Source organism: Ursus maritimus, unplaced genomic scaffold, assembly GCF_017311325.1.
Source record: "Ursus maritimus isolate PB19 unplaced genomic scaffold, ASM1731132v1 scaffold_12, whole genome shotgun sequence".
In the NCBI taxonomy this organism is placed as follows: Eukaryota; Metazoa; Chordata; class Mammalia; order Carnivora; family Ursidae; genus Ursus; species Ursus maritimus.
Window position 1 is genome coordinate 62413284 of NW_024423564.1, and position 21779 is coordinate 62435062.

A 21779-nucleotide genomic window follows, 5' to 3' on the forward strand; every position below is an offset into this window, starting at 1 on the left:
ACATGCTCTCTCTCTCTAAAACAAATATTTTTTTAAAAATTACAGATCTAACTCTCATTTTCAATCCACAACTCAACTTCATCAATGACCTTCTAATTGCCAAGTGCAATGGACACTTTAATTCTCATCTTAGTCCATCTACTGGAACCTGTACAGCTGACTACTCCTTTTAAAAACTCTCCCTCCCTCTCTTCTTTAAAACTTGATACTTTTGGGGTCCCTGGTTGGCTCAGTCAGAAGAGTATGTGACTCTTGATCTCTGGGTTGTGAGTTCAAGGCCCACATGGGGTGTAGAGATTACTTAAATAAATACTTAAGAAAAAAAACCTTGACACTTTCTGATTTTCCTCCTCAGTCTTTTCTTTTTCTGTCTCCTGTAGGCTTTTCCCCTGTGCATTTCTTAAATATGATTTTTAACCAGTCATGTTCTCAGACCTCTTCTGTCTTTATTCTACTTGTTTTTACTGGATGGTCTCATCCACTCTCATGAGTTTAACTACTTCTCCCTAAAGCCTATCATATTTCCTGTATTCCCTAAGTAAAAGTTTCACCATATATTCAATAAACCAAGGCCAGACACCTAGGAACAATTCTCTTCATCAACTATGTCCAATCAATCTCAACAATTCTTTAAGATTGTATTAATTTATTTATTTATTTGAGAGAGAGAGTGGGGGGAGGAGCAGAGGGAGAGGGACAAGCAGACTCTGAGCTGAGCAGGGAGCCCGTAGCGGGGCTCAATTCCACGACCCTGAGATCATGCGTGACCTGAGCCAAAATCAAGAGTTGGAGACTCGACTGAATGAGCCACCCAGACATCCCTCAACAACTCTAACTCTTAATTACCTCTCACATCCATTCTTTCTTCTTTATCTCAGATATTATTACCCTAATTCATGCTCTGATCTCTGGCTTAGATTTATTCAATAGTTTCCCAAATGGTATACCTGCCTCCATTCTGGCCCTCCTCCAATACATCTGCTACACTGACACCAAAATAATTTTCTAAAAGCTCAAATATGACAAATTGGTTTACTATTTTAAACTCTTCATTGGTTTCTCATGCCCTACTTAAGAAAAAAAAAATTCTAACTCCTTTAAATAGTATATGAAGCTTTTCTTCTTCTAGCCTCATGCCTAGGTCCTCCACCTCAACTTCTGCCCCTCATCCTTTTCAACCTACAAAACTACCATGCCACACTATTTGCAGTTCCCCAAATACGATATGTTGTTCCACATACTTCTACATATTTGTACACCCAGGCTTTTCTTTAAGATGTCCTTCTCTCTTTATTTTCACGGAAAACTTCTGCTAATCATCAATACTGAACACAAGCACCATCTCTTCAGTAAACTCTTGGTAGAACTTATCATCCTTAGTGAATCTGGTGCATTTACTTATTCATATATCTGCTTTCCTAACAGTCCTTTAATTCCATGATGACAAGGACGTCTTATTCCTCTTTCTTTTTTTTTTTTTATGATTTATTTATTTATTTGAGAGACAGAGAGAGTGAGAGAGCGAGCAGAGGGAGGAATAGACAAAGATGGACAAACAGACTCGGCACTGAGTGTGGAAACAGAAGTGGGGCTCAATCCCAGGACCCTGAGATCATGACCTGAACTGAAATCAAGAGTCAGACGCTTAACTGACTGAGTCATCCAGGTGCCCTCTTATTCCTCTTTATATCTCCAGCATTTAGGCACAGTCATGCCAGAGTAAATATGTCAATATAACTGTTGTTAAATGAATAAATGAATTCACTGGGCACCACTAAGAAATATAATTTTCCTTTCTCAAAAGGCTTACTGATATGTAGTAGAGGATTAGGAAGACATTCTCATGAAAAGTTAGGTAACAATACAAAACACAAATCAGAATTTAGAAAAAATTACACAATCTTAAAATGGAACAGATGTACAAATGTAAGTTATAAAAACTCAGAGGAAACAAAAATTACTACAGCTTAGAATAATCTGAGATGACACAGAAAAGTTTTGAAATGAGTATTAAGAAAGAGGCAGGATTTGAAAGAATTAGAAAAGAAGAGGAAAAGAATTTTATTTTAATCTATAAAAATCAAAACTAATCCTAGGCTGTTTTAATGTATACAACTGTTATATCATAAACAAAAATATGTTTCTGCAGAAAAAAAAAATTGAGCTTTCCTGGTTAACAAATCCATCAAATCCATTCAATGAATATATATTTGAGCTTACTATAAGGCCAAAATCAAATTGAGAACAATAGAATAGGGAGCTGGATAAAAGACTTCATAAGAGCAAGCTTTTGGGTCAAAACTCATAACAAACAAAATTACAATAAAAATCTCTACATAATTTATATTTATATGATTTAATATACATTTTACCAATATTTGAGCACCTGTTGCGTTCTCAGCACAAGTCTAAACACTGGGAATAAAACAGCAAGTACACAGGCAAAATCCTGGCTTTCTTGGAGCTTACATTCAAATGGGCAGAAATGGATAATAAACAAGATAAGCATGTAAAATATGTGACATACCAGATGATACATGCCAAAGAGAAAAATAAAAAAAAGAAAAGAAAGATTGGGGTTATAAATTTAGACAGAACAGCCAGAGAAAGTCCCACTGAGAAGGTGACATTTATGTCAAAACCTGAATGTCGGGGAACAACTCTAAAAATATCTACGGAAAGAGAGTTCCCAGCAAAAGGAACAGCAAGGACAACGCAAATTAGGCGAGGGGCACACTGGATGAGCAAAGAGAGGTTTACGGGAGGGATCGGATTAAGGCTGGCCAACTGCCAATTATTTGTAGGAAAAATCAGTTCAGTGGCATTAAGTATATATTCACATTGCTGTGCAACCATCATCTCCATCCATCTCCAGAACTTTTTCATCTTCCCAAACTGTATTCATTAAACACTAACTCCCCATTCCCACCACCCACCCCAGTCCCTGGTAATCACTATTCTACTTCCTGTCTCTATGAACTTTCCAAACATATTATTTTACTAGAAAGGAATCTCAAGTCCTGAAAGGCTGAGTGACTTTCCCAAGGTCACTCAGCTGCTTTCTGGCAGATAAAAGCCGAAAGTAAGACTTAGAAAGGAAAGAAGTGATCATCTGTAGCCAGATAGATTCACTTCATTTCCTTTTTTGCCTCAGGGCCTAGCTTTAGTTTGCTGAATTTCTGCAAGGTATTTATTTGACAAAGTGTCTCATCTTTTAACGGACAAATGTCAAAATATGGGTCATATTATCAATATGGTTAATGAATTCCTAACAAGCTGAACAGTTGGCCATAAATACCTATCCATCTGAAGGCATATCACTAATGACATGGCCTAAAGCTCTTGGTTCTATCTTATTCAACATTTTTATTAATGATTTGGATGTGGCCATTTGTGGCATAATAATGAAATCTGTGATATGATATAAAGTATGACAACTGCATGTGCTAGATCAAAGAATCAGTATTCAAAAGATCTAATCAAATTAGAATAAACTACATCTAACATGATGCTTTACAGAGATCTACAGTTCTACATTCATGTTCAAAAAGATCCAAACTACTGAATTATCTGTATAGGAAAAAAATCATCAGAAAACAAGCTAATGTAATCTCAGGGTGCATGATTAGAAATGTCCAAAACTGGAGGGGTTGGGGGCAGGGAGATTTCAGGCTATATGATCAACAGCACAGTTCATCTCAACCAACATTCACTGAGCACCTACTTTGTCCCAGACTACATTTTCAGTTCCAGTTCCAAACACGAGACTCATGGCACATCCTGACAAACAAAAACATCCAAGAGACAATAACCAAGAACAACATCTAGAAGTTTTTACTTATAAAGGATAAAAGAAACTAAGAGAAATTTAATCAGAATATAACAATAATACCTGACAACTCCTTTACACTTATGTGTGACAGTCATGAAGGTATGTCGCTTGTATCTCCCTTCAAGAAAGAACACGCTCTTCAGCTGCTAGGCATGCAATAAGCTGACAGCCTCTAGCTGCAGTCTCTTCAAGATCCCTAGAAGCTGAGACCATTCTCTTCCTGGGCAGCCAGCCCCAGCCAATAACCAGACAACCATTTCTGTCAAATTCAGGACTCTCTAATGAAGAATTTTTGCTCTAGAGTCTTCACTGGGTCTAAGACTCTGTCAGATCTGAGTCACACGGAGGCCCTCCCTGCCAATTGTGTTTTTTCCCCATTTCCTTTCATAGGAGTGAGTCTTCCTCCTCCCCCATACACCTCTTGTATTCCTAACTCTGTCCCAGCATCTGCTTCCAGCAGAACGCAAATTGACACATTTGGTACCAGAAATGGACTGAGAGAGCAAAAGGTAAAAACTGGGTTTGGAAACTAGATCACTTCCTATTCCACTGCAATGAGGATTTCATCCTGGGTACTATGTGAAATATGGACAGTCCCTGGCACAAGCTGGTGGCCCAAATGTTAAAACTTTCTTGGGAGAATATTCCCAAAGAGGAACACTGTGACTAGTATGATGATTTTTACGTTTTAAATGTGTGAGGGGAACAATGCATGTAAGCACAATGGAAGTGGATAGCTGTTATGCTGCACTACTCCCTAGAGAGAGAAGCTAATAAACACTTAGAAACTGATAAACACTTAGAAACTAAGTGTCAAAGCCAGAGGGTTCTCTGGTAGCTCAAAAGAGGTCCTTACGGCTTACAGTTGGAGAGCACCAGAAAATGAAGATCAAACTCAGGATAGTTAGAGACTGTAATGCTTCAAAAATGACTGAATGCTCAGCCAGGATAGGTTTGTTACGCCAAGGCCTGGGTCCTGGTTTGGAAGACATGGAAGCATGATAGATGGGAGAGGGACATCTAAAATGGCTGCCACCAAAGATTTTGATTCTCCAGATTGCTCTGAACCCTCAGAGTCTGCAGGGATGACATTAGCACTTCCCACTCTACAGGAACACACTTCAGAGGCTTCTCACCTGCAAGGCAATAAAAGGCTCCCCTCAGGAGGGACCCCCCAACCTCCACTCCTGATTGCCATGGAAATAACTAATGTTAATCCTGCCAAGGATATCTTGGGCCTAATAAGGGAGAAAAGAGATAACAGCCCAAAGTTGCTCCAATAATTCACCAACATATACAAGCAGGATGAGGGGGAATACTCACAGTGCTAGATTTTGAGGGAACTCAGTCAAGGAGGCCAGAATATTAGACTTATAAGGTAAAGTCTGACTGGGGGTAAGAACACCATTTCAGAATATGGGGATCACAACTGTGTCAAGAACCTAGGGTTTGGCATAAACTTGCTGTTACAGTGACTCCTAGAAGCCTGGAAAAAAACGGCTCACATTGAATGAAACTGAAATGTCTGAATTGGAGTGCCTAGGTGGCTCAGTTGGTTAAGCATCTGACTCAATCTCAGCTCAGGTCTTGATCTCAGGGTCATGAGTTCAAGCCCAGCATTGACCTCCACGCTGGGCATGGAGCCTACTTCAAAAAAAAAAAAAAGGGGGGGGGAAATGCCTGAATTGACACAGCAGAGGGTAGAACATGGGATTAAAAGGCTCAGGAAAGTGGGTGTGCTAGAGTGAATATATTATGTAAGGTCAGAGAACCCACCAGAGGATTATGTACAATAAGAGGGTACATAAGACACAGCATTCACCAAGGCCATCAGGAATATACTGGTGAGAGGGATACCAGCATCACTAAGAAGTGGTGGCTCTCTTCTAAAATACAGGCTGTCACAGTGTGGCTCATTGATAGCAACAGCGATAATGATACACTGACGCAAGAGAAACCAGGTGGTGGCACTTAAAACTAAAGCCAGTGGACCACAGTTATCATCCTAACTGGCAAGATGGGAAATAGCCAATAAACCTTGACCCACAGGGAGCTGTGGAGATAGTTAACAGAACACGGTGTCATTAGAGCAAAACAGGCAGTCAACAGCACTGCTTAACGTATACAATCAAAATAAGGCTGAGAGTGGTGACCTCAATAAAAAACTACTATCCTTTGCCTAATTTCTAGACCTGATCTAGTTTTCAGATCCAGCTCCACCAGCTTAAAGAGATGGCTGGTTCCCCAGGAGCAAGGACCATGCAAAACATACACACACCCCCACACATATATATACACACACACATATATACACATATATATAAAAGATTACCCCCAAGTCCTTCTCCAATGACACCTATGGCTATTAACTCCAGTAACTATACAGTGGGAAAAGGAAAATACCCAGACATTTAAAGAACTATTGGTCACAGAGTCTGAGCTGATGTTGATATCTAGACACCTGGAACATCATTTTTGCCCTATTATAGGAAAAAGAATATAGGAACTAAGCAATAAATGGAGTTCTGGCCAAAGTCTAGCTTATAGTAGGTCCACTGGTCTACAGACCCACCAACAGTCATTTTCCCAGGCCCTGAATATAACAACAAGATTGGCATCCTTGGAAGTTGGGGTATTGCCCACCCTGAGTCATTGGTCTCTGGAGTAAGAACTATCATAGGGGAAAAAGCCAAGTGAAACCTGCAAATATCTAAATGTCTCCCCACCCCTTGGCCAAAAGAGTAAATCAAAAACAGTACTGTATATAGGGGGTGAAGGTAAGAGGAATGGCAGAGATTAGTGCACTAGGATCCCTTAGGATCTCAAAGATGCAGGGGTAGTGGTCCCCTTCATATGTTTAATGCCTCTGCAGGAACCAGCTGGATCCTGAGAATCATTAGAGACTACCACAAGCTCAACCAAGTAGTAGCCATGACCACAGCTGCCCCTATCCGATGTATTATGTTTGCTACACCTGATAGCCTCAGGTGTATGGCATGCAGCAACTGATCTGGCAAATGAGTTCTTTTCTAGCCCAATCAGAAACAGTTCCTTTCACATGAAATAAACAATAGTATACATTCAGTTTTGCCTCAGGGCTGTATTTATTCTCCTATTCTGTCATAATGAAGAGAACTAGACTCAGAACAGCACACTGATGCATTTGATCATGCTGATGGTGCACAATAAACAAGAGATGGCTAGCATGCTGAAGTACATGGTAAGATACATGTGCTCCAAAGGGCAGGAGAAAAACTCTACAAATATATGAGGATGTGCCATTTCAGTGAAGTTTTAGGAATTCAGGAGGTCACAGTCATGCCAACCCATCCCCTCCAAAGCAAAGACAAACTACTGCATCTTGCATCTCCCACTACAATAAAGGAACCACAACATCTGGTAGGCTTCTTCAGATTTTAGAGGCAACACATTCTATACATAGCAATATTGCTGTAACTCATGAACTGAGTGATATGAACGGCTCACTGCCAGCTTTGAGTAGGGGAAACAACTCTACAGCAGGTCCAGGTTGTAATGCAAGCAGTCCCTATCCTGCAGGAGGTCTAAATGTTGGGAAAAGATACAGTAGAGAGTTCACGGCAAGCCTTAGTGGGAGAATCACAATACAGGCACCTGGAGATCTAGAAGACAATCACACCAGTACAAAAAAGCTCCTGGTATGTGCTCCTGAGCTTTGGAAAGAAATTGCTTGACCATCGGCACTACATGTCCAGAACTGCTCATAATGAGCTGGGTTCAACAGGACTCTCCAAGTTATAAAATCAAGTGAGCTCAGAAACAATCCATTATGAGATGGAAATGGTACACCGAAAATCAAACCCAAGTGGGGCACCTGGGTGGTGCAGTAGGTTGAGCATCCAACTCTTGGTTTCAACTCGGGTCATGATCTTGGGGTCATGAGATCCAGCCCTGCATGGGGCTGCGCACTCAGCGGGGAGTCTGCTTGGGGTTGTCTCTCTCTCCCTCTCCCCTTCCCTCTGATCGCGTGCTCATGCTCTCTCTAAAAAAAAAAAACCAAACAAATCTTAAAAAAAATTAAAAATCCCAAGCAGAACAAAAGGGCACAAGCTGTGTAAGTAGGCAGCCAAGACTTTCCTAACACTTACCACAATTGTTCCAGCACCCATTCCTCAGTTCACATCTATAGCTATTTGGGGGATCCTATATGACCAGCTTAAGGAGGAGATAAAAGCCAATGCTTGGCTTATAAATAGCTTATAAATGGCTCAGTATGTGAATGCAAGCTGAAAAAAGAAACAATAGCTTCATTATAGCCACACTTAGGGCTGACCTTGACAGTGGAAAGGGAAAATCTTTCTAAAGATAGAGCTTCATTCAAATGATGCATCTGGTCATGAACTTTGTGTAAAATGAAAAGTGGCCAGAGGTGAGAATATATACAGACTCATGGGCAATTGCAAATGGACTGGCTAACTGGTCAGGGGCCTTTAAGGAAAAAGACTATACAATTATTAAAAGGCATGAGTGGAGGCAAATGAATGTACATATGGGAATGTGTAATAGTGCATAAAGTGTGAAAATTCTTTTCACGTGTTAATGCCCCCCAAGAAACACCCAATGTAGAAGAGACACTGAATAAGCAAGTGAACAAAATGACTCAGAGAGTTGACATGAGCAACCCCAGAATGGGCATGATGGGGACATGAATAAAGTAGCCAGTGTGGCAGAAACCAAAATAGAAGCAAAGAAGGAGGCATGGACTCCCACTTACCAAGGCCCAATCAGGCTACCGCCCCCTCTGAACATCCAATCTGCGAGTAACAGAGACCAACACTGAGCCCCCAATATAGCACTAGTCTCAAGCTGACCAACCAGTCACCACATCATATTCCTTCCATCTTGAAAAGGCCAGCAGTTGATCACCACAGGCATTTAACAGATACTTATTCCATGTATGGGTTTTCCTTTCCTGTCCATAGAGCCCCAGCCATGCCACTAGTGAAGCGCTTATAGAATATCTGACCTACAGACATGGAATCCCATATAACATAGCATCCAACCAAGGGAAACACTTCACAACGAAGGAATTGTGACAGTGGGCCCATAACCATGGGTTCCAGTGGTCTTATCACATAACAACACCATACAAAATCATCCAGCCTTACGGAGTATTGAAATGGCCTACTGAAGACACAGCTGATATACCAGCTCAGAGACAAGAATAGTGTGCTATCCTGTAGGACACAGTATATGCACTGATTCAGAGCTATGCTCCCAGTAGGATAACACATAGGTCTGAGAACCAAAAGGTAGAAGCAGAAACGGCCTTCACTTACCAAACATTCCCAATGATCCACTGGAGGACTTTGTGCTTTCCATCTGTACAATGCTGGGCTCCAGAGTTAGAGATCCTGGGCATACTTTTGCCAGGAGACATGTCAAGGATCATACCGAGCTTTAAGTTGTAGCTGTAGCCAGTGCATTTGGGACTCTGTGTCCCTGCATCAAGAGGCAAGAATAGGAATCACCATCCTGGCAGGGAAAATTAACCCTCATCCTCAGAAGAAAGTAGGTCTGCTGTTATATAACAGGAGCAACAAAGAGTGTATGTGGAACTCAGATGATCCATCTGGGTACCATCTGATACTCCCCTGCCAAATTGTGACTGCGAGTGGACAAATGCAACCACTCCAGCCTGAGAAGAGTATGGTTCTCAGATACCTTTCAAAAATGAGGGGTGGGTCATATCACTAGGTAACCCCCTCCCCCAGACCAACAGAAATGATAGCTAATGGCAAGGGGAATTTAGATGAATAGTGGAGGAGACAATAAGAACCACTGTAGCCCCCAGCTACACAAATGGGGGCTGAAGCCTGTCTCACTAACCCACTTCTGTGAAGTTTCCCATCAAGAAGAGAAGTCCAGGGTGACTGGCTGGCTCATTCGGTGGGGCTCATTCTTGATCTCAGAGCTGTGAGTTCGAGCCCCACGTGGGTATAGAGATTACTTTAAAAATAAAATATTAAAAAAGGGAGAGAGAGAGAGAGAAGTCCATGGAACCCTGCAATAACTGCTGTAAGAAAATGTTTGGAGACCTAGATCCTGCAACGCAAGAAATGGACTGTGGCAATTACTTGGATCTCCCTTCAAGAAAAAACTTGCATAAAAAAGAAGAAGGAGGAGGAGGAGGAGGGGGAGGAGGAGGAAGGTGTCTGGGTGGCTCAGTTGGTTAAGCATCCAACTCTTGATCTCAGCTCAGGTCTTGATCTCAGGGTCACGAGTTCAAGCCCTGAGTTTATAAAAATAAAGAAAAGAAAAAAAAAATCAACTTGCATTCAGGTGCAAGGAGACAGTTAACAGCCTCCAGCTGCTCATCTTGGCTTTCCAGTTGAGGCCAGACCCTTCTGGGGCAGCTCCTAGCCAGTAACTAAACATGGTGGATATACTAGAATCTGGCCATTTCTTCCTAATGCAAAACTCCTCTAACAGGTAATATTTGCTCTGGAGCTCCCTGTTGGACTGGCTGAGTTTTGCTGTTGTTTTTTTAATCTGAAGTATATTACCTGAAGATTGAGGCTCTTGTAGGTCAGTTCAGCTTGCACTCCCTTTCCTTTCACTGCATTATCTACTCCCCATTAAATCTCTCGCACTACTAACTCCATCTCAATATCTGCTTCCCAAGGGACCAAACCAACACACTACGTAATTTGCTCTTTTATGAATCGTTTAACTCACTAAGGTATTACTGCTATTCCCATCTCACAGATGAGAAAACTGGGGCACAGAGAAGTTAACTAACTCACCCAAGATCACACAGTAAAAGCAGTAGAACTAAAATCTGAATCCAGGTAGTCTGATTCTAAAGCCTGAGCTTTTAATCACTACGCTAACCAAGGCATCTTTGGATATTCAGATAAGAGTAATTATTTACTTTAAGTAATCTTAGGAAGCAAAACAACAAAAGGACAGATATTAAAGAAAAACAGCATCTGGCTAAATATGAAAGAATTTTTTCTAATAATTATCAGTAACGGACAACAGAAGAGATGCTTCAGGAAGTAATGAGGGCCTATCACCTGAGGGTTGAAACAGTCATGGATATTGTGAGAGGCTTTATAAAACAGATAAAAGTTCACCTAAATCAGTAAAAGATGTACTAAGTATTATGTGGAATAAAGGGGTCCCCAGCCAATAAACTGGGTAATATACTGCTAAACAAAGTTACACCATTTTCTTTACTTTTACTCCTCAATTTTTAAAACACTAAAGTGTATTTATAAATCTCTATCTGAGGGATATAGTATACTGAAAAACCCAAACTTATTTGACTAAAAAACACTTCTTGCTCCCGGCCTAAGATGATTTAGTCAAAATTCACTGATCAAGGTCTCCAGAAGCTAACCAGGAAAAGAATGACAATTTTCTAGCTGGTTAACAATTTTCCAACTAGTCAAAACATCACCTATCTTTATGTCAAAATAAGCATCTCTAATACCTTGAGGATAGAAAAGCTGTATAAAGTTTTGTCACTAAAATGTATTTCATCCTTTTTTAATGCAAAACATGCCCTTCTTTGCTTTAACAACAAACTCTCTAAAGATCTACAATAATGGGTTCACATTTCAATTACTGAATTCTCACTTTATGAGCAACACAAAAGCTTTATTTCAAGTGTGCCACTGATGACCTGGTTATTTTCATATAACACAGCTCCAGATGCCTTTTTCTCAAATGCATATACACTATCACAACAAAGGACAGAAGAATGGAGGTAACAGGTAGGGAGGGAAGAGGCAGGGAGGGAAGAGGCATCAGTTAAAACTACTCATCCAGCTAATTCCCAGAGTTTCTGCGTTTTTATTTAGAAACATATTCTCTTTACTTATTACAGGGGAAATTTCTATGTAAATTATAATCCCCTGTTCCTAATTCTCCTATCTTCCTCAACCCATTGCTGCCTATTCTCTTTCTTCATTAATGATACTATCACCATTGTCTGGAGCTGTCCATATGCCATCTATCTTTTCATTCAGTTCTTTGGAAATCTGAATAGAATATTAAATGTGGAAGGGGCATTAATATCTAGTCCACCACTCATTTTCAGATCAGAGAAATGAAACCGGGAGATCAGTTATATTTTTCTAATAATAGCAAAGCAGTCATTTACCTATTTCAAAAATACATACATGAAAGCTGAAATTGCCAAAATACATGCACATCCTTTTCTTTTCTTTTCTTTTTTTTGAGAGAGAGAAAGAGCACAGAAGAGGGGCAGGAGAGGAAGAGAGAGAATCCCATGCAGCGCTCAATGCCAGGACCCCAAGATCACCACTGGAGGCGAAACCAAGAGTCAGACCCCAAGCCAACTGAGCCACCCAGGCAATCCACATCTTTTTCTCATATAAAATGCTACGTGCCGGTAATATACTTCAAAGGCAAATAGCACCAAAGTCAACCAACTAAAGTTGAGCTCTCCTAATATGAATACTTCCTAAAGCACTACGCAATATCTGGGTGGTTTTTTTAAATTATTTTTTTTAGAGGGAGAGAGAAAGAGGCAGGGAGAGGGGCAGAAGGAGAGTGAGAACCCCAAGCAGACCCCCGCTGAGCACAGGCCCAACTCAGGACTAGATCTCGGGACCCTAAGATCATGACCTGAGCCGAAATCAAGTCGGACACTTAACCAACTGAGCCACCCAGACACCCCTGGAATATCTTAAGATAAAACAAATACAAAACACATGGAGAGGTTCACATGATGAAAAAGAGTGTAGACTTTGTAGTCAGAGATATATGGTTTGAATCATGGATGGGGGCTTAGGGAAGTCAATAAAAATCTCCACGCCACAGTTCCCTTAGCTATAAAACGTGCATGACACTATGAATATTATAGGGTCATTTTAAGAATTAGAAATAACATATGTGAAACATCTACCAGAAAAATAGCACACAGTGGTCAAAATTCTTATATTACACAAATAATACAAGGTAAAAGAAATCAAGGAAAATTCCATAAACCTGAAATCTCTCTTTTTTTGGGGGGGGAGGCTCCATGCCCAGCATGAAGCCCAGTGCAGGGCTTGAACTCATGACCCTGATATCAAGACCTGAGCTGAGATCAAGAGTCTGGTGCTTAACGGACTAAGCCACCCAGGTACCCCAAACCTGGACTCTTTAAAGGACTGGATAGTGGGGCACGCAGAAACAGGGAGTGAGGCACGCTGATGCTGGAACCAAATCAAGAAGGGCTACGCCAGATTAAAGAATCTAAACCTTGCTTTTTATTTATTTTTAACAACTGATAATTTACTAAAAAGGCTGACAAGTATCTGCAATAGTGACTTCAACATTGACTCTTGGCTCAATACTGATGAAAGTAATATGTTTAACAACCTCACAAAGACTGTGCAGATCAATGAGTCACTTGTAGATCCTCATCTGAAAACAATCCCAAATCTTAAAACACCACAAGGAAGTTTTTCTTGTAGTGATTCTCAGAGTCTTGGTGGGCATCAGAACTGGTCCTTTCACTCTGAGATTCTTTTCCTTTGAACCTCTGATCAAGTCAGCACATACCTTCTCCAAATACCTTAGGTTATGGCTGATTAGTTCTAATGGGATGAATCACCACCTCTGGTTCCACGGGTGCCTTCCCCGTGTCTTTAAAAGCCATGGCTATGGCGGGAGTGTAGCTTCCTGATGGACTTGTTCCTTGGCGAGAGTGAGTGAACAGTGGTGAGTCAGGAGCAGGAGTGGGACGCCCAGAGCTGTAGCTGCAACAGCATCTTCCTCCCAGAGCTCAACCTTCTTTTTTAGACATTGAGCAGAACCTTCCAAGAATGACCTCACAATAATCTGAAAAATAGTTTACTTCACCTACTAAATTAAAAACAAAAACAGGTGTGCCTGGGTGGCTCAGTCAGTTAAGCGTCTGCCTTCAGCAGCTCAGGTCATAATCCCAGGGCCCTAGGATCCAGCCAGTGTCTGGCTCCCTGCTCAGAGGGGAGTCTGCTTCTCCCTCTCCCTCTACCCCCTCCATCTCCCCACCCTCCCAACCACCCCTTCAGGTTCACTGTCTCTTTCTCTCTCAAATAAAGTTAAAAAAAAAATACAAAAACAAAAGGTCTAGATCATGTATTCCTAAGTTTTAAGGTTTTTCTCAAACTGGCAGCGTTTTGCTTCAATTACTTTTTAAGGGTTCTCCTGTTCAACTGAAAATGAAAAATGGAGACTAAAATTTACATAAACCCTGACAATGTTTCCACAAAATTTTTAAACTGCTTGCTCTTTATTTTAGTAAAGAGAATTTTGAGAGAGCTGACGTTCTGCTTAGATATAGTAACAAAAACATATACCATTTACTCTTTCTTCATTCTAATAAAACAAACTCTGGCAGATTAACTTCCAAACTGTAACCATAAGAGGTTAAAGAACCATATTACAGGGGCACCTGCTGACTTAGTCGGTAGAGAATGCAACTCTTGATCTTAGGGTTGTGAGCTTGAGCCCCACCTTGGGTGCAGAGATTACTTAAAAATAATATCTTATTAAAAAAAAAAAACCTTAAAAAAAAACCATATTACCGTATTACAAACAGAAATGCATACCTCTTCATTAATCCTAGTTCAAAAGGCTCCAGAACTATTGTTTTTTGTAATTTTCTATAGAAATTATGACATTCAAAACAACTAAAAAGACTGTATAACAAACCAGTGAGACCTTTTAGCTCACTCTGTTGAAAGACCTAAAAGTGATCCTACTCAGGTGGGAAAATACTGTGGGTGATCCACCGTATGTACAACGAAGGTTCAAAACTTGCACTTTGTTTGCTCAAACAATAGTTCCCTACAGTATTTCCTAACTAGATTGAAAAAAACTTTAGAAATATTAGCAAGTCGTTATTGCTGACTTTAAACTGTGTCCTACAAAACCTCACAGAAAAGCTTTAATATCCTAATGGGAACAAACAATAGCAGATTATACCGTGTATAATAATAAAGAATAGGGGCGCCTGGCTGGCTCAGTCCCAGGTGCATGCGACTCTTAAACTTGGGGTTTTAAGTCTGAGGCCCACATTGGGTGTAGAGATTACTTAAAATCCTTGGGGGGAAAAAGAATAAAGAACAATGACTCAACTGTATTTATACAGAATTACATTATCATGGAGAGGTAATGGCAATCCTTAAAATCTGTCAGACCTCACTTCTTGGAAATATTAATGGGTAAATATGCATTGGACTTTATCTTTTAAGAAATGTTTTAGCAGTTAAAGGAAAACTAAACCTAACCTTTACAATTGGCTTTTGTTAAGAAATATTCTTAGAAGACAACCTTTCAGTTGGAAATCCCCATACCACTATCCCCATTACCACCCAAAGTGGTTAACTAGTTCTGTCGAGTTCACTGTTTACTAAACAGGAAACTAGAAAGTTCACAGCTTTTATCCGCAAGACGAAAAAAGACTCCTTATCATCAAAAAATCTGGCAATTTATCTGCAAGTAAAAGCTTCTAAGGACTGTAAATGAAAGTTAAATCCTCAAATAGAGCCTTACCTTACCACTTCACACCCACTAGGATGGCTCTAATCAAAAAGACGGAAAATAACAAGGGTTGGTGAGGATGTGCGGAAAACTGGAACCCTCCTACACTGCCAGTGGGAATGTAAAATGGTGCCGGTCCTCGAAAAGATTTGAACAAAGAGTTACCTTTTGACCCTGGCAATATAACACTAGGTATGTACCCAAAACAAAGGAAAACATGTATACACTAAATGTTCATAGCAATATTATTCATAACAGCCAAAAAGAAAAAAATAACCAAAACTGACAAAGGGATAAATAAAATGTGGTATATCCATACAATGGAATATCATTTGGCAGTATAAAGAAAGAAAGTACTGATACATGCTACAACATTGACAAACTCTGAAAACATCATGCTAAAAGAAAGAAACCAGTCACATATCCTATGATTTCATTTATATGAAATGTCCAGAACAGATAGGTAAATCCATATAGGACAGAAAGCACATTAGTGGTTGCCGAGGGCTGGGTAGATTGGGAGGAAACAGGGAGTAGATTTTTTTTTGGAGTGATGAAAGCATCTAAAATTAGATGGTGATGATACCTGCATAATTCTGAGCATCCTAATAGCATTGAACTGTACACTTTAAACGGATTAACTGTATGGTATCTGAACTGCATCTCAATAAAGCTGTTATTTAAAAAAAAGAGCCTTACCTAATATTTTAAATGTAACTGAAATACATGTGTTCTTCACTTCACATCTTAAAGTTAATATTATCTCTCTAAAGTTAATATTATTTCAAACAGCCAGGAGAACCCAGGACTGAATATACCCAAACTTTTCCTAATTAATGAAAAATTCTAGACTCATTTTACCATTTCCTTAGGTCTTATTTCCTAAGATTCCTTCCCTCAAAAGATACTAAATTTTCATTTAAGTTTAATTAGTCTATAAAACCTAGAGCATGGATTTACTCCTTCTGATTTTTTAAAAAATGCAAAGGAACTACCATCATAGATATTAAGTCACATATCCTTAAGGGTACATTACCATAAACAATCAGAAAAGAGAAACGATGATAAATCACCACAGACTGATCAACTAAAGAAACTATTATAGTCCAAAGTCTAGAGCCACAAAAGCATTTTTTAAGCTTATTTAGACAAATGTAAGGATTTTCAACTAAAAGATAATTTATAGGAAAAAAATTAGTTCTCTAGTATAAAATCCCAAATGCCTCAAGATAACCATCAACACACATTAAGTTCTCCTTTTCCCTTGCCTAATAAGAACCCAGTAACTTTTTCTTGATTTCAATGTGTCCAAAGAGATTTCCTCATCTTTACCTTATCTTATTAAATGCTGTCAAGAAACATTTCGTAAGTATAAAACATTATATACTGTTCTCATTTTTCCAACAGTTCAAATTCTATAAATGGCCTATTTATAATAATTAAAAGAAATATATTTTAAGTACCACTTAATTTGTAAAATAAGAAATATAAAAAAAATTTAAGTACCACTTAATCTGTAAAATAGGAAACATTTTATAAATAGCATTTTTGAAGTGTTTTATTAAATAACATTTATTTATAAAGCATAAAGCATTCCACTAACTACACCATTAAAATATTAACTGTATTGATACCTTGGTTTCTCCTTAATTTAGCAATCTCTAATAGTTCAAAATTAATCAAACTGATTTTATTTCTTAGTTGTAAACTGTATTAATAACGATCTTACAAGTTCTTTCAAACAGAAGTAAACGAGAAGTATATTTTCCACTTTGACGGTAACAATGATTTACCAGAACTCATGGGACTGAATTGCAGCTCTGATTTATACATTATATCATTTAATCATAATAATCCTATAAAATGGGTATTAACAGCTTCATTTTATAGAAGAATAATTGAGGCTTACAGGGGATAGGAAATTTGTCCAGGGTCCTCTAGGTTATAAGACTGAATCCCATATCTGACAGGTTATAAAAATCTAGATCTAATCGATAGTTTGTAAGGAAAAGTCTGTTTTGAAAACCCTTCAGTTTTTAAATAATGTAAATTTAATAAATTGATATCGTTTTTGAAAACTACATATATGAACTATTTCTATTCAATAACTGCAACTACTTATCTTTTGTTGATTATTATACACTAAGAATGTTGCTCTATACAATGCAAGTCAGGTACATGCAAGCAAAATAATAAATCAGGTAGAAGTCTGAAAATGAGTAATGGAAAATAAAATTCTAACAATGTAATAAGTGTACCCTATACATAGAGAACAGCTCATTTATTAAGTAAAAATTAAATGGGAAATATGTATAATAATTATGATCAAAATCGTCTTCTATCAAAAATTTTTAAGAATTCTAAAAGTAGACTCAGTCTCTCAAAAAATTTAAGCTACCATGTTTTAAGTCACATAGAAATTCTAAACCCTAATTTTTGTTTTTGTTTTTCCCAAAAGGAGGAATGGATGTGAACATTTATTGGGCACCTTCTAAGAGACAGATCCTGAGCTAATTGCTTTTTATTATTTTTATCTCATGGAACCAGTTCTACTTCTTTGTGATGGGAACTATTACTCCAATTATTACTACATAAGAAGCAACTCAGGATCTAAATGTCATATCGTTCTAGGAGTTGTAATACGGATTCCTGCCCACATCAGACTCCATACTCTCCACCACATCATGCAATTACTGACCATAAAACACACACACACATACACCCCCCATCACTCTCCTCCCCCCCCCTCCCCCCCACCCCCGGTTTAGGAACATAAGAATTTAAGTTAAAATCCAGGCAATTATCTTTTAAACAAGATTTGTGCCTTGCAACTCATCTGTGGCCAGCACATAACAGGTGCCAAATAAAAGTTTACTGAATGGGATGAACACTGGTAGCTTAGCAACAGAAGAGGAAATGGGATCATCTTCATTCATTTGTCTTTCTAAGGGAGTTAATATACAACTATTGCTTACCAGGCAACATATACAACTTTCTCCTTACAGAATAAAACACAGAATCAACAATTGGAAAAGAAGGGAATGACCACATATAAAAATTGCTAATATTCTTAAAGGGCAAGCTACTGGATTAAACATTAGAAGCCTTAAGGAGAGATCCAGCATGTTCTACTCAATTACAACTCTTATCTGACGCTGTGCCTTGTAAGAGTTAAACATGTTATGCTTCCACAGTTGGCTAGTTGCTAGCAGAGACCACGGCCATTTTTGTGTTTCCTAGAACACCAAACACAGGACCTGACACTTAATATTAATAGTTAAAATTTTAAAAAGATCTTTTACAAATTACAGAAACTTTTTCAGATGAATTAACTCTGAAAGCCTTGCAAGGTAAGTGTAGTATCTATCTACATTTTATAGACAATGACTTCGAAGTCCAAGGAGAGATTAAGTGCAAGGTAAGTGGACAGCTATAACACCACAGCTACCAGAAAAGGCTCTCAATATATGTTAATTGAATCAGCTATCTCTTGAAATATCCTCTTTCTTTCTAAGATTGTAACACCATTATCTGTTCCTATGAGAAATGATTGTATTGTCATTTAAGATTGATAGCTTTGCTAGAAAACAGACACTGTCATTAAGTTCGACAAGGTTAGTTAACTTTTAACTTATTATATTGGTGATTCTCAAACTTCAGTAGGACTAAGAATCAGGGAGCTTGATAAAAATAAAGATCCTTGGGCCACCATTATCCCTAGAAATTCTGAGTTACCAGGAATCGGCATATTTTAATAAGCAGTCTCAGCTGATTCTAATGACGGTAGCCTTCAGAGACAAATTGAGAAGAACTGATCTAGACTTCTGAAACTTAATCTACTCCCCCCTAATTTTTCTTAATCAAGCAATTTTTTTACACTTATAAATATTTAAGCAAAATCTTACAAAAACAATCCAAGGCTACTGTATCTAACAGGATAAGTCCTCAAAAATGTTTACTACACCAAACCTCCCTAAACCTCAGGAGATTCCCATGCTACACAGGAGGTAAGTCAGAGGTCTTGTAGGTAGTTCCCACGTTATTCTGTTTAACTTGATGAATTCAGCTATGACCACAATGTAATTTAGTAAAACATTTTTATAAGTCTTATGCAAATGACTGGATGTTAAACAGTAAAAGGGAACAGTTAACTCTGAACCTAACAGAAATAATAATTAAATCATAATAATCTGAATAATAATTAATCATGAATCAATAATTTTTAAATCACCAATAGTGCGAGCCCATTAAAAACTTTAAATGACCATTAAAATGTACTAATTATAAAATTATGTGTGACTTTTCCCTCGCTATTAAATATTTATTGAGTTGACAAAGTACCTTCTGTACTTTTCAAATTTTCTACAGTAAGCATATTTATTTTATTCACGATTATAAGGTTTTAGAGTACTTATTAATCCTACAACCTTCACATACATAACAGGAAAACAAGAATAACCTGTAACCACATTTGTCATAAAACCATGAACACCTAAATACCTGACTTAAGGTATCAAACTGTAATCATTACCTTTTTTTCCCATTAATACCAGAACAAATCACTTAACCTCTAAAATTTAGACTATGTCCCATTTCCATTAGGTATCTGTGTTTTAGTATAGTTAGCACGACTTTTTAAAATCCTCTTGTCATCCGTTCTGTAGATCTATTTAGGTGGAACATTTTTGTACCAAGAACTGAGGCATTAAAATATTTACACTATCTTATTAAGGAGAAAGGGGAAAGACCATTGTAAAAATATTATATATATATATAATCGTGAGCATTTATGTAGGAAACTTGGCGCAAAGCTAGGATGGGGCTTTTCTCCAAGGCAGACCACTCTTCGAGGCAAAATGTAATGTCATAGAAAACGGCAGGGATGAGCCACTGGCAGGTGATGAAATTTCAGCTCAAATAAAGCGCAAACGGTTGTTTTCAAACCAGTCAGATCCGTGAATGACACTGGGGAGTACTGGGGGCTCTCAGGGCCCCGCACTTTCCGCACTCCAGTTCTCACCAGCCCTCCCGCCCCTCCCCCCGGGACTCTGCGGGACTCGGTATGGGGCGCGGAAAAGCCAAGGCTGTTTGCAAACAGGCGTCCTCTGCCTCCCTCCGGGATGTACGTGCCGGGCCCGGGGTAAGAGGCTGCGCTCGGCCCGGGCCCGGGGCCAACCTGAAGGGTGCCAGTGCCCCCGCCAACACCCCCGCTCCACACACCCGGTCGCGCCGGAACCGAGGCCAGGGCGAGGGCTTCCCGGCGGCGCGGGGCCTAGTCGCCCCCCACGCGCCTCCCGCCTCCCAGGGGACGCGGAGAAGAAGGGTTGAGGGCCCAGAGCCGCGGGGTGGGGGAGGCGGCCGCAGCAGCAGGACGCCCCGTCCGCCCGGCCCGAGGGCTGCTGCCAGGGGCCCTTCCCGGCGGCGGAAGGCCAGCGAGCCCGGGACCGCGCCGCGTCTCACTCACCTCGAGCAGCGGCCGCCGCCGCCACAGCATGGCCGGGGGGGTCGTCCCTGAGCCGACAGCCTCCTCCGGAGGGCACCGGCGCGGCCCCAGGCGCCGCCGCGAAGCCTCCCGCTCCTGAAGGGACTGTGGTCGCCGCTACTACTGAGGCCCAGCGCCCGCCGAGCCTCATCGGGCTCACGGGCCGCCGCAGCCACGCGGTTCCCGGAGGAGCGCCGCTGAACCGGGCCGGGGGCGCAAGGCTGCGGCGGGACGACCGAGGTGCTGCAGGCGGGGATCCTCAGCGAAGCCTCCAGCGTCGCCGTGGCCGCTCCTGCCGCCGGCGCCGCTGGGCCACAGCGCCCCCTGGACCCCACGCCCGGCTACGGCGCCGGGACTGCGGCGGCCGGCCCTGCACGAGCGGCGGGGAACGCGGGGGAGCGCGGCCTGGGGATGGCGGGGACCCGGCGCTAGCTACGTTGCCCTCGGCCCGCGGCCCCCCCCCGACAATGCCTCGGGGGAGGCGGAAGCCCCTCGATCCCCGCCGATCGTGGCGGGTGCTCGCCCCACCCCCAGCCCTAGGCCGTGAGCGCCTTTGCACCTTTTCCTTCTCTCCAGAAGATACGTGAACGTTTCTGTCACTCGGACGTTCACCTGAGAGGAGGAGGTGAGAGAATCTGCTCGTTTTCATCTCTCATGATTCGAGAGGGATCCCTTCTAAGCCTTTCAGTGTGTCTGGGTGTAAGAAGAGTGACCCAGAACCAGCATTTTTTCCATATACACAAAATCCTCTCCCAAAACAGATGAATTGTCTTTGACCTTAACTTTTTTGGGATCTAGAAATTTCCTATAGATACCAAATCCTTAATCCCAAACCGCCCCCAAATTAGACTATATATATAAACACATACATATATGCTGAGCAAGAGAATAGCCAACGGGTTCTCCTGAAATTCATAAACAAAGGTAAGATAAAAACACCCA

The 21779-nt window shown here is 40.4% G+C and overlaps 1 protein-coding gene and 2 pseudogenes across 1 annotated transcript in view; 1 reads left to right on the forward strand and 2 right to left on the reverse strand.

The window, feature by feature from the left end:
- ZFYVE9 (zinc finger FYVE-type containing 9) overlaps positions 1 to 21132 on the reverse strand; it is a 172125-nt gene extending 150993 nt beyond the window's left edge. The window contains exon 1 of the mRNA XM_040627308.1: positions 20820 to 21132. The gene's annotated coding sequence lies outside the window, so the exon portion shown is untranslated. The remainder of the gene's footprint in view (positions 1 to 20819) is intronic.
- On the reverse strand, positions 11976 to 13817 carry LOC121102093 (annotated as a pseudogene).
- On the forward strand, positions 20418 to 21377 carry LOC121101960 (annotated as a pseudogene).
- The last annotated feature ends 402 nt before the right edge of the window (positions 21378 to 21779 follow it).